This window comes from Oncorhynchus nerka, linkage group LG10 (assembly GCF_034236695.1).
Source record: "Oncorhynchus nerka isolate Pitt River linkage group LG10, Oner_Uvic_2.0, whole genome shotgun sequence".
In the NCBI taxonomy this organism is placed as follows: Eukaryota; Metazoa; Chordata; class Actinopteri; order Salmoniformes; family Salmonidae; genus Oncorhynchus; species Oncorhynchus nerka.
The window spans coordinates 100,118,943-100,132,126 of NC_088405.1; positions in this window are offsets into that span (position 1 = coordinate 100,118,943).

Here is a 13,184-nt window from a genome sequence, read left to right on the forward strand (position 1 = left end):
TGTTATGTTGGGAGCAAATCCAACACAACACATCACTGAGTACCACTCTCCATATTTTCAAGTATGGTGGTGGTTACATTATATCATGGGTATGCTTGTCAACATCAAGGACTAGGGAGTTTTTCAGGATAAAAAAGAAAGCAATAATCAACAACAAATTTGAAAGAGTTTGAAGGATTTTCAAAAGAATAATGTGCAAAGCTCTTAGAGACATACTGAGAAAGAATCACAGCTGTAATCGCTGTGAGAGATGATTCTAACGTGTAGTGACTCAGGGTGTTGAATACTTACTTATATTTGTGTGTTTTACATTTAATAACTTTTATTTTTATTTTTTATTTTTACAAATGTTAGAATTTTTCTTCCACGTTGAAGTTACACAGCATTTACACAGCATTGTGTCGATCGTTGACAAAAATGACAACTAAACCCTTTTAATTTAACACAACAAAATGTGGAATAAATAAAGGCATTTGAATTACTTTCTGAATAACTTGTCTTCATAACAACCTGAAGGTTTGTCTTCATAACGTGCCAACAGAAGCAGATGAAGGTTTGTCTTCATAACGTGCCTACAGAAGCACATGAAGGTATGTCTTCATAACGTGCCTTCAGAAGCACATGAAGGTATGTCTTCATAACGTGCCTTCAGAAGCACATGAAGGTTTGTCTTCATAACCTGCCTACAGAGGCAGATGAATGTACACTGTATACAGTCGTGGCCAAAAGTTTTGAGAGTGACACAAACATAACATTTCCACAAAGTTTGCTGCCTCAGTGTCTTTAGATATTTTTTGTCAGATGTTACTATGGAATACTGATGTATAATTACAAGCATTTCATAAGTGTCAAAGGCTTTTATTGACAATTACATGAAGTTGATGCAAAGAGTCAATATTTGCAGTGCTGACCCTTCTTTTTCAAGACCTCTGCAATCCGCCCTGGCATGCTGTCAATTAACTTCTGGGCCACATCCTGACTGATGGCAGCCCATTCTTGCATAATCAATGCTGGACTTTGTCAGAATGTGTGGGGTTTTGTTTATGCACCCGCCTCTTGAGGATTGACCACAAGTCCTCAATAGGATTAAGGTCTGGGGAGTTTCCTGGCCATGGACCCAAAATATCGATGTTTTGTTCCCGAACCACTTAGTTATCATTTTTGCTTCGTGGCAAGGTGCTCCAACATGCTGGAAAAGGCAGTGTTCGTCACCAAACTATTCCTAGATGGTTGGGAGAAGTTGCTCTCGGAGGATGTGTTGGTACCATTCTTTATTCATGGATGTGTTCTTAGGAAAAATTGTGAGTGAGCCCACTCCCTTGGCTGAGAAGCAACCCCACACATGAATGGTCTCAGGATGCTTTACTGTTGGCATGACACAGGACTAATGGTAGGGCTCACCTTGTCTTCTCCGGACAAGCTTTTTTCCAGATGCCCTGAAAAATCGGAAAGGAGATTCATCAGAGAAAATGACTTTACCCCAGTCCTCAGCAGTCCAATCCCTGTACCTATTGCAGAATATCAGTCTGTCCCTGATGCTTTTCCTGGAGAGAAGTGGCTTCTTTGCTGCCCTTCTTGACACCAGGCCATACTCCAAAAGTCTTTGCCTCACTGTGCGTGCAGATGCACTCTCACCCACTTGCTGCCATTCCTGAGCAAGCTCTGTACTGGTGGTGCCCCTATCCCGCAGCTGAATCAACTTTAGGAGACGGTCCTGCCGCTTTCTGGACTTTCTTGTGCTCCCTGACAGAACACAGTGTTATAGAGACATATATAGACCCCTGACAGAACACAGTGTTATAGAGACATATATAGACCCCTGACCCACTGACAGAACACAGTGTTATAGAGACATATATAGACCCCTGACAGAACACAGTGTTATAGAGACATATATAGACCCCTGACAGAACACAGTGTTATAGAGACATATATAGACCCCTGACAGAACACAGTGTTATAGAGACATATATAGACCCCTGACAGAACACAGTGTTATAGTGACCTATATAGACCCCTGACAGAACACAGTGTTATAGTGACATATATAGACCCCTGACAGAACACAGTGTTATAGAGACATATATAGACCCCCTGACAGAACACAGTGTTATAGAGACATATATAGACCCCTGACAGAACACAGTGTTATAGAGACATATATAGACCCCTGACAGAACACAGTGTTATAGACCCCTGACAGAACACATATAGACATATATAGACCCCTGACAGAACACAGTGTTATAGTGTATATAGACCCCTGACAGAACACAGTGTTATAGAGACATATATAGACCCCTGACAGAACACAGTGTTAGTGTTATAGTGACCTATATAGACCCCTGACAGAACACAGTGTTATAGACCCCTGACAGAACACAGTGTTATAGTGATATAGACCCCTGACAGAACACAGTGTTATAGAGACATATATAGACCCCTGACAGAACACCCCTGACCCCTGACAGAACACAGTGTTATAGAGACATATATAGACCCCTGACAGAACACAGTGTTATAGTGACATATATATAGACCCCTGACAGAACACAGTGTTATAGAGACATATATAGACCCCTGACAGAACACAGTGTTATAGAGACATATATAGACCCCTGACAGAACACAGTGTTATAGAGACATATATAGACCCCTGACAGAACACAGTGTTATAGAGACATATATAGACCCCTGACAGAACACAGTGTTATAGAGACATATATAGACCCCTGACAGAACACAGTGTTATAGAGACATATATAGACCCTGACCCCTGTTACAGAGACACAGTGTTATAGAGACCCCTGACAGAACACAGTGTTATAGAGACATATAGACCCCTGACAGAACACAGTGTTATAGAGACATATATAGACCCCTGACAGAACACAGTGTTATAGAGACATATATAGACCCCTGACAGAACACAGTGTTATAGAGACATATATAGACCCCTGACAGAACACCATATATAGACCCCTGACAGAACACAGTGTTATATAGACCCCTGACCCCTGACAGACACAGTGTTATATAGACCCCTGACAGAACACAGTGTTATAGAGACATATATAGACCCCTGACAGAACACAGTGTTATAGAGACATATATAGACCCCTGACAGAACACAGTGTTATAGAGACATATATAGACCCCTGACAGAACACAGTGTTATAGAGACATATATAGACCCCTGACAGAACACAGTGTTATAGAGACATATATAGACCCCTGACAGAACACAGTGTTATAGAGACATATATAGACCCCTGACCCTGACATATAGACCCCTGACAGAACACAGTGTTATAGAGACATATATAGACCCCTGACAGAACACAGTGTTATAGAGACATATATAGACCCCTGACAGAACACAGTGTTATAGAGACATATATAGACCCCTGACAGAACACAGTGTTATAGAGACATATATAGACCCCTGACAGAACACAGTGTTATAGAGACATATATAGACCCCTGACAGAACACAGTGTTATAGAGACATATATAGACCCCTGACAGAACACAGTGTTATAGAGACATATATAGACCCCTGACAGAACACAGTGTTATAGAGACATATATAGACCCCTGACAGAACACAGTGTTATAGAGACATATATAGACCCCTGACAGAACACAGTGTTATAGACTTATATAGACCCATATATAGACCCCTGACAGAACACAGTGTTATAGAGACATATATAGACCCCTGACAGAACACAGTGTTATAGAGACATATATAGACCCCTGACAGAACACAGTGTTATAGAGACATATATAGACCCCTGACAGAACACAGTGTTATAGAGACATATATAGACCCCTGACAGAACACAGTGTTATAGTGACATATATAGACCCCTGACAGAACACAGTGTTATAGAGACATATATAGACCCCTGACAGAACACAGTGTTATAGAGACATATATAGACCCCTGACAGAACACAGTGTTATAGAGACATATATAGACCCCTGACAGAACACAGTGTTATAGAGACATATATAGACCCCTGACAGAACACAGTGTTATAGAGACATATATAGACCCCTGACAGAACACAGTGTTATAGAGACATATATAGACCCCTGACCCCTGACAGAACACAGTGTTATAGAGACATATATAGACCCCTGACAGAACACAGTGTTATAGAGACATATATAGACCCCTGACAGAACACAGTGTTATAGAGACATATATAGACCCCTGACAGAACACAGTGTTATAGAGACATATATAGACCCCTGACAGAACACAGTGTTATAGAGACATATATATGACAGAACACAGTGTTATAGAGACCCCTGACAGAACACAGTGTTATAGAGACATATATAGACCCCTGACAGAACACAGTGTTATAGAGACATATATAGACCCCTGACAGAACACAGTGTTATAGTTATAGACATATATAGACCCCTGACAGAACACAGTGTTATAGAGACATATATAGACCCCTGACAGAACACAGTGTTATAGAGACATATATAGACCCCTGACCACAGTGTTATGACAGAACACAGTGTTATAGAGACATATATAGACCCCTGACAGAACACAGTGTTATAGAGACATATATAGACCCCTGACAGAACACAGTGTTATAGAGACATATATAGACCCCTGACAGAACACAGTGTTATAGAGACATATAGACCCCTGACAGAACACAGTGTTATAGAGACATATATAGACCCCTGACAGAACACAGTGTTATAGAGACATATATAGACTGACAGAACACAGTGTTATAGAGACATATATAGACCCCTGACAGAACACAGTGTTATAGAGACATATATAGACCCCTGACAGAACACAGTGTTATAGAGACATATATAGACCCCTGACAGAACACAGTGTTATAGAGACATATATAGACCCCTGACAGAACACAGTGTTATAGAGACATATATAGACCCCTGACAGAACACAGTGTTATAGAGACATATATAGACCCCTGACAGAACACAGTGTTATAGAGACATATATAGACCCCTGACAGAACACAGTGTTATAGAGACATATATAGACCCCTGACAGAACACAGTGTTATAGAGACATATATAGACCCCTGACCCCCTGACAGAACACAGTGTTATAGAGACATATATAGACCCCTGACAGAACACAGTGTTATAGAGACATATATAGACCCCTGACAGAACACAGTGTTATAGAGACATATATAGACCCCTGACAGAACACAGTGTTATAGAGACATATATAGACCCCTGACAGAACACAGTGTTATAGAGACATATATAGACCCCTGACAGAACCCTGACACCCCTGACAGAACACAGTGTTATAGAGACATATATAGACCCCTGACAGAACACAGTGTTATAGAGACATATATAGACCCCTGACAGAACACAGTGTTATAGAGACATATATAGACCCCTGACAGAACACAGTGTTATAGAGACATATATAGACCCTGACCCCTGACAGAACACAGTGTTATAGAGACATATATAGTTACTGACAGAACACAGTGTTATAGAGACATATATAGACCCCTGACAGAACACAGTGTTATAGAGACATATATAGACCCCTGACAGAACACAGTGTTATAGAGACATATATAGACCCCTGACAGAACACAGTGTTATAGAGACATATATAGACCCCTGACAGAACACAGTGTTATAGAGACATATATAGACCCTGACCCACTGACAGAACACAGTGTTATAGAGACATATATAGACCCCTGACAGAACACAGTGTTATAGAGACATATATAGACCCTGACCCACTGACAGAACACAGTGTTATAGAGACATATATAGACCCCTGACAGAACACAGTGTTATAGAGACATATATAGACCCCTGACAGAACACAGTGTTATAGAGACATATATAGACCCCTGACAGAACACAGTGTTATAGAGACATATATAGACCCCTGACAGAACACAGTGTTATAGAGACATATATAGACCCCTGACAGAACACAGTGTTATAGAGACATATATAGACCCCTGACAGAACACAGTGTTATAGAGACATATATAGACCCCTGACAGAACACAGTGTTATAGAGACATATATAGACCCCTGACAGAACACAGTGTTATAGAGACATATATAGACCCCTGACAGAACACAGTGTTATAGAGACATATATAGACCCCTGACAGAACACAGTGTTATAGAGACATATATAGACCCCTGACAGAACACAGTGTTATAGAGACATATATAGACCCCTGACAGAACACAGTGTTATAGAGACATATAGACCCCTGACAGAACACAGTGTTAGAGACATATATATAGACCCCTGACAGAACACAGTGTTATAGAGACATATATAGACCCCTGACAGAACACAGTGTTATAGAGACATATATAGACCCCTGACAGAACACAGTGTTATAGAGACATATATAGACCCCTGACAGAACACAGTGTGACATTATAGACCCTGACAGAACACAGTGTTATAGAGACATATAGACCCCTGACAGAACACAGTGTTATAGAGACATATATAGACCCCTGACAGAACACAGTGTTATAGAGACATATATAGACCCCTGACAGAACACAGTGTTATAGAGACATATATAGACCCCTGACAGAACACAGTGTTATAGAGACATATATAGACCCCTGACAGAACACAGTGTTATAGAGACATATATAGACCCCCTGACAGAACACAGTGTTATAGAGACATATATAGACCCCTGACCCCTGACAGAGCACAGTGTTATAGAGACATATATAGACCCCTGACAGAACACAGTGTTATAGAGACATATATAGACCCCCTGACAGAACACAGTGTTATAGAGACATATATAGACCCCTGACAGAACACAGTGTTATAGAGACATATATAGACCCCTGACAGAACACAGTGTTATAGAGACATATATAGACCCCTGACAGAACACAGTGTTATAGAGACATATATAGACCCCTGACAGAACACAGTGTTATAGAGACATATATAGACCCCTGACAGAACACAGTGTTATAGAGACATATATAGACCCCTGACTGACAGAACACAGTGTTATAGAGACATATATAGACCCCTGACAGAACACAGTGTTATAGACCCCTGACAGAACACAGTGTTATATATAGACCCCTGACAGAACACAGTGTTATAGAGACATATATAGACCCCTGACAGAACACAGTGTTATAGAGACATATATAGACCCCTGACAGAACACAGTGTTATAGAGACATATATAGACCCCTGACAGAACACAGTGTTATAGAGACATATATAGACCCCTGACAGAACACAGTGTTATAGAGACATATAGACCCCTGACAGAACACAGTGTTATAGAGACATATATAGACCCCTGACAGAACACAGTGTTTATAGACCCCTGACAGAGACAGTGTTATAGAGACATATATAGACCCCTGACAGAACACAGTGTTATAGAGACATATAGACCCCTGACAGAACACAGTGACCCCTGACAGAACACACTGACAGAACACAGTGTTATAGAGACATATATAGACCCCTGACAGAACACAGTGTGTATAGACCCCTGAGAGAACACAGTGTTATAGAGACATATATAGACCCCTGACAGAACACAGTGTTATAGAGACATATAGACCCCTGACAGAACACAGTGTTATAGAGACATATATAGACCCCTGACAGAACACAGTGTTATAGAGACATATATAGACCCCTGACAGAACACAGTGTTATAGAGACATATATATAGACCCCTGACAGAACACAGTGTTATAGAGACATATATAGACCCCTGACAGAACACAGTGTTATAGAGACATATATAGACCCCTGACAGAACACAGTGTTATAGAGACATATATAGACCCCTGACAGAACACAGTGTTATAGAGACATTATAGAGACATGACAGAACACAGTGTTATAGAGACATATATAGACCCCTGACAGAACACAGTGTTATAGAGACATATATAGACCCCTGACAGAACACAGTGTTATAGAGACATATATAGACCCCTGACCCACTAGAACACAGTGTTATAGAGACATATATAGACCCCTGACAGAACACAGTGTTATAGAGACATATATAGACCCCTGACAGAACACAGTGTTATAGACATATATAGACCCCTGACAGAACACAGTGTTATAGAGACATATATAGACCCCTGACAGAACACAGTGTTATAGAGACATATATAGACCCCTGACAGAACACAGTGTTATAGAGACATATATAGACCCCTGACAGAACACAGTGTTATAGAGACATATATAGACCCCTGACAGAACACAGTGTTATAGAGACATATATAGACCCCTGACAGAACACAGTGTTATAGAGACATATAGAGACCCCTGACAGAACACAGTGTTATAGAGACATATATAGACCCCTGACAGAACACAGTGTTATAGAGACATATATAGACCCCTGACAGAACACAGTGTTATAGAGACATATATAGACCCCTGACAGAACACAGTGTTATAGAGACATATATAGACCCCTGAGACCCCTGACAGAACACAGTGTTATAGAGACATATATAGACCCCTGACAGAACACAGTGTTATAGAGACATATATAGACCCCTGACAGAACACAGTGTTATAGAGACATATATAGACCCCTGACAGAACACAGTGTTATAGAGACATATATAGACCCCTGACAGAACACAGTGTTATAGAGACATATATAGACCCCTGACAGAACACAGTGTTATAGAGACCTGACAGAACACAGTGTTATAGAGACATATATAGACCCCTGACAGAACACAGTGTTATAGAGACATATATAGACCCCTGACAGAACACAGTGTTATACCCCTGACAGAACACAGTGTTATAGAGACATATATAGACCCCTGACAGAACACAGTGTTATAGAGACATATATAGACCCCTGACAGAACACAGTGTTATAGAGACATATATAGACCCCTGACAGAACACAGTGTTATAGAGACATATATAGACCCCTGACAGAACACAGTGTTATAGAGACATATATAGACCCCTGACAGAACACAGTGTTATAGAGACATATATAGACCCCTGACAGAACACAGTGTTATAGAGACATATAGATAGAGAGACCCCTGACAGAACACAGTGTTATAGAGACATATATAGACCCCTGACAGAACACAGTGTTATAGAGACATATATAGACAGAACACAGTGTTATAGAGACATATATAGACCCCTGACAGAACACAGTGTTATAGAGACATATATAGACCCCTGACAGAACACAGTGTTATAGAGACATATATAGACCCTGACCCACTGACAGAACACAGTGTTATAGAGACATATATAGACCCCTGACAGAACACAGTGTTATAGAGACATATATAGACCCCTGACAGAACACAGTGTTATAGAGACATATATAGACCCCTGACAGAACACAGTGTTATAGAGACATATATAGACCCCTGACAGAACACAGTGTTATAGAGACATATATAGACCCCTGACAGAACACAGTTATAGAGACATATATAGACCCCTGACAGAACACAGTGTTATAGAGACATATATAGACCCCTGACAGAACACAGTGTTATAGAGACATATAGACCCCTGACAGAACACAGTGTTATAGAGACATATATAGACCCCTGACAGAACACAGTGTTATAGAGACAGTGTTATAGAGACATATATAGACCCCTGACAGAACACAGTGTTATAGAGACATATATAGACCCCTGACAGAACACAGTGTTATAGAGACATATATAGACCCCTGACAGAACACAGTGTTATAGAGACATATATAGACCCCTGACAGAACACAGTGTTATAGAGACATATATAGACCCCTGACAGAACACAGTGTTATAGAGACATATATAGACCCCTGACAGAACACAGTGTTATAGAGACATATATAGACTGACAGAACACAGTGTTATAGAGACATATATAGACCCCTGACAGAACACAGTGTTATAGAGACATATATAGACCCCTGACAGAACACAGTGTTATAGAGACATATATAGACCCCTGACAGAACACAGTGTTATAGAGACATATATAGACCCCTGACAGAACACAGTGTTATAGAGACATATATAGACCCCTGACAGAACACAGTGTTATAGAGACATATATAGACCCCTGACAGAACACAGTGTTATAGAGACATATATAGAGACCCACTGACAGAACACAGTGTTATAGAGACATATATAGACCCCTGACAGAACACAGTGTTATAGAGACATATATAGACCCCTGACAGAACACAGTGTTATAGAGACATATATAGACCCCTGACAGAACACAGTGTTATAGAGACATATATAGACCCCCCTGACAGAACACAGTGTTATAGAGACATATATAGACCCCTGACAGAACACAGTGTTATAGAGACATATATAGACCCCTGACCTGACAGAACACAGTGTTATAGAGACATATATAGACCCCTGACAGAACACAGTGTTATAGAGACATATATAGAGACCCCTGACAGAACACAGTGTTATAGAGACATATATAGACCCCTGACAGAACACAGTGTTATAGAGACATATATAGACCCCTGACAGAACACAGTGTTATAGAGACATATATAGACCCCCCTGACAGAACACAGTGTTATAGAGACATATATAGACCCCTGACAGAACACAGTGTTATAGAGACATATATAGACCCCTGACAGAACACAGTGTTATAGAGACATATATAGACCCCTGACAGAACACAGTGTTATAGAGACATATATAGACCCCTGACAGAACACAGTGTTATAGAGACATATATAGACCCCTGACAGAACACAGTGTTATAGAGACATATATAGACCCCTGACAGAACACAGTGTTATAGAGACATATATAGACCCCTGACAGAACACATATAGAGACATATAGACCCCTGACAGAACACAGTGTTATAGAGACATATATAGAGACCCCTGACAGAACACAGTGTTATAGAGACATATATAGACCCCTGACAGACACAGTGTTATAGAGACATATAGACCCCTGACAGAACACAGTGTTATAGAGACATATATAGACCCCTGACAGAACACAGTGTTATAGAGACATATATAGACCCCTGACAGAACACAGTGTTATAGAGACATATATAGACCCCTGACAGAACACAGTGTTATAGAGACATATATAGACCCCTGACAGAACACAGTGTTATAGAGACATATATAGACCCCTGACAGAACACAGTGTTATAGAGACATATATAGACCCCTGACAGAACACAGTGTTATAGAGACATATATAGACCCCTGACAGAACACAGTGTTATAGAGACATATATAGACCCCTGACAGAACACAGTGTTATAGAGACATATATAGACCCCTGACAGAACACAGTGTTATAGAGACATATATAGACCCCTGACAGAACACAGTGTTATAGAGACATATATAGACCCCTGACAGACAGTGTTATAGAGACATATATAGACCCACTGACAGAACACAGTGTTATAGAGACATATATAGACCCCTGACAGAACACAGTGTTATAGAGACATATATAGACCCCTGACAGAACACAGTGTTATAGAGACATATAGACCCTGACAGAACACAGTGTTATAGAGACATATATAGACCCTGACAGAACACAGTGTTATAGAGACATATATAGACCCCTGACAGAACACAGTGTTATAGAGACATATATAGACCCCTGACAGAACACAGTGTTATAGAGACATATATACCCTGACAGACACAGTGTTATAGAGACTGACCCTGACAGAACACAGTGTTATAGAGACATATATAGACCCCTGACAGAACACAGTGTTATAGAGACATATATAGACCCCTGACAGAACACAGTGTTATAGAGACATATATAGACCCCTGACAGAACACAGTGTTATAGAGACATATATAGACCCCTGACAGAACACAGTGTTATAGAGACATATATAGACCCCTGACAGAACACAGTGTTATAGAGACATATATAGACCCCTGACAGAACACAGTGTTATAGAGACATATATAGACCCCTGACAGAACACAGTGTTATAGAGACATATATAGACCCCTGACAGAACACAGTGTTATAGAGACAGTGTTATAGAGACATATATAGACCCCTGACAGAACACAGTGTTATAGAGACATATAGACCCCTGACAGAACACAGTGTTATAGAGACATATATAGACCCCTGACCACTGACAGAACACAGTGTTATAGAGACATATATAGACCCCTGACAGAACACAGTGTTATAGAGACATATATAGACCCCTGACAGAACACAGTGTTATAGAGACATATATAGACCCCTGACAGAACACAGTGTTATACCCCTGACAGAACACAGTGTTATATAGACATATATAGACCCCTGACAGAACACAGTGTTATAGAGACATATATAGACCCCTGACAGAACACAGTGTTATAGAGACATATATAGACCCCTGACAGAACACAGTGTTATAGAGACATATATAGACTGACAGAACCTGACCCCCTGACAGAACACAGTGTTATAGAGACATATATAGACCCCTGACAGAACACAGTGTTATAGAGACATATATAGACCCCTGACAGAACACAGTGTTATAGAGACATATATAGACCCCTGACAGAACACAGTGTTATAGAGACATATATAGACCCCTGACAGAACACAGTGTTATAGAGACATATATAGACCCCTGACAGAACACAGTGTTATAGAGACATATATAGACCCCTGACAGAACACAGTGTTATAGAGACATATATAGACCCCTGACAGAACACAGTGTTATAGAGACATATATAGACCCCTGACAGAACACAGTGTTATAGAGACATATAGACCCCTGACAGAACACAGTGTTATAGAGACATATATAGACCCCTGACAGAACACAGTGTTATAGAGACATATATAGACCCCTGACAGAACACAGTGTTATAGAGAACACATATATAGACCCCCTGACAGAACACAGTGTTATAGAGACATATATAGACCCCTGACAGAACACAGTGTTATAGAGACATATATAGACCCTGACAGAACACAGTGTTATAGAGACATATATAGACCCCTGACAGAACACAGTGTTATAGAGACATATATAGACCCTGACAGAACACAGTGTTATAGAGACATATATAGACCCCTGACAGAACACAGTGTTATAGAGACATATA